At 47.0% G+C, this 3,838-nt stretch overlaps 1 pseudogene; it reads right to left on the bottom strand.

Moving 5' to 3' along the window:
- Positions 1-1,939: 1,939 nt before the first annotated feature.
- Positions 1,940-3,451, bottom strand: LOC109755094 (putative F-box/LRR-repeat protein At5g02700; annotated as a pseudogene).
- Between the last annotated feature and the right edge of the window lie 387 nt (positions 3,452-3,838).

Here is a 3,838-nt window from a genome sequence, read left to right as displayed (position 1 = left end):
TTTGCACATGCTATGCGGGCGAAATGATGATACCATGCCAAGTTCCAACATTTTCAGAGTTCATTTTGTAGTGATTTTCAATTTCACGGTCATTTAGCTCTCTAAACAAATCGGTAAATGACTCAAAAACAGCAAATGATGTCAGAACGTGTTGAACATTGATGACGTCGCTTTGAATGATGCATACTGAATGCAAAAATAGGCTGGAGTTCAAATGACTGAAATACAGCAAATGATGTCAGAATGTGTGAAAATTGATGACGTCGCTTTAAATGGTGTGTACGGAACGCAAAAAAGTCTGGAGTTGTAATAAGTTTAAAAAAATAAAGTGCCCATGTAACAGATGAGTTCTCGTCAGAAACCCTGATACTTCGAAAGAGATTGTCCAGTTTGTATACGAAGTGCGTCCAGTTTTTGCCGTAACACAAGAAGACCGGAATTGTAATAAGTTATTAAAGATAAAAAAAGAGGCACAATGCTCGTTAATTAGCTTCAAGCCTTTCGGAATAGTGCAAACTGCACTGCACATAGCTCCGTGCAGTCTACACTATTCCTCAAGGCTTAAAGCTAAGCAACGTGCAGATGAGCATTGCGCCTCTTCTTCATCGTCTCTGCACTCAGGGCTTATAAACCGCTCCTAGTGCCTCTCTGTTCGCGAGGTGGGACTAAAAAACAGCTTACTAAGAAACTATAGTACCGGTTCATGGCACGAACCGGTACTAAAGGTGCTCGTGGGGCTCCAGCCTGACCACAGCCTGACGCAGCATCATTAGTACCGGTTCGTGACACGAACCGGTACAAAAGGTTGCTCACGAACCGGTACTAATAATCTCCGCCCGCCTAGCCGTTGGAACCGGCACTAATGGACACATTAGTGCCGGCTCAAAATCAAACCGACACTAATGTGCTTCACATTTGACCCTTTTTCTACTAGTGATATAATTTGAAATCACATTGTTTTGGAATCTACATAATAATGTATTTATTTTACCAAAAATGTCAAATAAATTAAAGATGATGCCCTCGCATTTGCGGGAACCACCTTGGTAGCCGAAAAGAAAGAAAAACTATGCCCACCACACTTGGTAAGGTAGCATTCTTTTTCACGGCCATCTTGGGAATATATAGTACTCACAAGTATTCACTACTAGTACATTTTTTACAATACTTCCGCTCTAAAAACACTATAGCTCCACACCATATAGCCTACCCACCCAGTGATAAAGTTCCAGTAAAGGCCTTGTTTTGCAAGCAATAAACATGTGCATAAGAACTAAATCTCTCTGGCAACAATGCAGAGAACAAGTTAACAAGCTAACAAGCGTCAAGCAGTACACACAACGATCCCTGTCAAAGCCAACATTATTTTCACTTTCAGGTTCTCAGCCCAATCCAATGCTGATCCTGCTAAAATTTGTTCAACACAAGATGCCACTCAATTTCTTTTCAGTAAAACTCAAACATTTTTAAAAAATCAACCATTAGCAAAACTTTAAGCTGATTGCATAGGGGCCTAGCTCGAAAATTTAAGCTGATTAGCTAAACCTTGTGAAGACCATTGGAGTAGCTTCGGCGGATGGGGTTACCACCTGCCTCTCCGTCCTGTTACAACTTTTGGCATTAATATTTCTCACCCACGGAAAATTTCCACAGTGCACTATTTTTGTATTCAGGGACATCTTTTCCAGTTTTAACAAGGGTAGCTTCATAAGTTACTGGAACTATTACAGAGGAACTTTATTAGACTAGAATAGAGCAGACTTATGCGAAGGAAGACGAGGCAATCTTCAGGCATCAACCCCATCAACAAAATGAGCACAAGACCGTGCAATCCTCAGGCATCAACCTAGGCCTATGGCTTTTTGAAGGGGTTTGCCACTGACAAATCGTGGATATGCTTCTTTACAAGGCACTCGGTCGGTATGAAGTATTCCTGAACTCAACATATATCAATCAGTCCATATTTAGTAGGGCTAATCCTGAATTCAAACCGAGCATCCCGGGAAGCTCTGTTTTCCACTTGTAGCAGCATGCGCTGGTAAGCCGCCGTTTCACTGCTGTACTCATTATATACTTCCAATTCAATTCTGTCTAGCAATACACAGAACCTCGCAAATTCAAGCTGTTTACCATAGCCCAAGAATGACTTGAACACTACTTTTTTTAGATGGGTCTCAAGGCATACGATTGGATGTAGTGGGTCATACGGAGGCTCAACTCTGTTATCCCTGCATCGACGAAACTGCGAAATGGGAAGGGAGGCATATGTTAAAACTGTCGCTAACTAGATAACATCATAGGTCAAACAAATGAGAGAAATGAGTACTCACAGTGACAGAGCTTTTCCAAACAGGGGAACCACCTGAGGATGTTAAGAACTGCATCCAGTTTATCTCCAGAAGACCTGAGAGCAAAACCTTCACAGTGCGCATCGAGTTTGTGGAGCTGACTGAGCTTATTCCCTGAAGAAAACAAACAATGAACATATAAAGTATATTTATCTACATGTAGGAATGCCGAATGCAACATTAGAAGATGACGCTGCTGCTGCTACCTTGAAGAGTAGGAGCTTGGAGACCACCACTAAGAAAGGGCCCAATATCTCCAGATTAGGCGCCCTAATTACCCTGATAGTGACGCGATCATCACTGTTACAATCAGTTAATAGTAACCTTAGAAGACGAGGAGCATCCTCGATGACCAGTTCCACTTTTTTACTAGTACTAGAGCTATGACGGAAGATGATGCTCCTAATAGTCGGCGAGATAACACGGAGGCGACCCGGAGCACGAAAATCGGCCATGTATAAGCTCTCCAAGGCATGGCAGCCGGAGAGCAGTCTGTGAAAGACCTCCTCTGAGATGGAAATGTTAAACAGGGTGAGCTTGTTGAGATTGGGGAAATTCATGGGCGGCACGATCTCGATGGGGAAATCGCAATGGGCGATCTTGGCAACCAGGATGGTGGACGCAGAGCCGAGCACTGATCCCAGCAGCAGGGGCTTGGCGTCGCTGATATCGAGCTCCTGGAGGTGGGCGAGGGCCGGGGAGTGAAGCCAGCTCGACGCCTGGGCGTGGAGACCGCCCTCGCCGGCGCCGCGGCAGAGGAAGTAGAATCGGCGGGCGGGGCCAGGGTGCTTGGAGATTATCTCGGAGACGGCGGAGGGTGGGACGCGGGAGGAGGTGGGGACGCCCGGGGGTCGGGTGCTGACCTGGAGGTTGAGAGGTGCGGAGCGCCAGAGGTGGCGCCACCGGTGGGAAAGGACCGGCGTGCGGCCGCCGTCTTTGGTGGGGAGGAGGGAGATGATGGTGCCGAGGATGGCGTCGGGGAGCCTACTGATGAAATCGTCGGCGGTAGTCAAGCCGCAGTCGACACTCCGTACCCGCTTCGCTGCGGTGCCATTGGGTTCGACCGCCGCCGCCGCCGTACCCGCGGCCTCCTCCTTCTCCATGGCCGGCGACTGGGACGGAGGGATAGGGTTGGCCTGGCCGCCGCCCGCCGCGGCTCACTGGGTACGTTTTGGGGGGAGCTCGGTAGGCAGCGGTGCCTCCTATATTTAACCGGGGACTTGACTCGCACACTCTCCCGCATTAACTTGGGGATTTTGCATGTAGCCAAGCGTCGAGTACCACGTTTAGAGCATGGTTAATAATACAGCCAACGGTCGGCTATAAGAAGTTGCCATGTCATATACAGCCAACCTCTTAGCCGGCATGTACAATAATAAGTTTTAAATATGTACTAGTTTATCAATAGTTGGCCCACCTTACATCCTTACGGAGTGTCTTGGGTCTTGTGTTGCAGCTGGCTACTAACCAAGAGCCCGCTTCTCTTCTCT

Source organism: Aegilops tauschii, chromosome 6, assembly GCF_002575655.3.
Source record: "Aegilops tauschii subsp. strangulata cultivar AL8/78 chromosome 6, Aet v6.0, whole genome shotgun sequence".
Lineage (NCBI taxonomy): Eukaryota > Viridiplantae > Streptophyta > Magnoliopsida > Poales > Poaceae > Aegilops > Aegilops tauschii.
The sequence above is the reverse complement of the archived record's forward strand: the minus strand, read 5'-3'. Positions and strand labels throughout refer to the sequence as shown.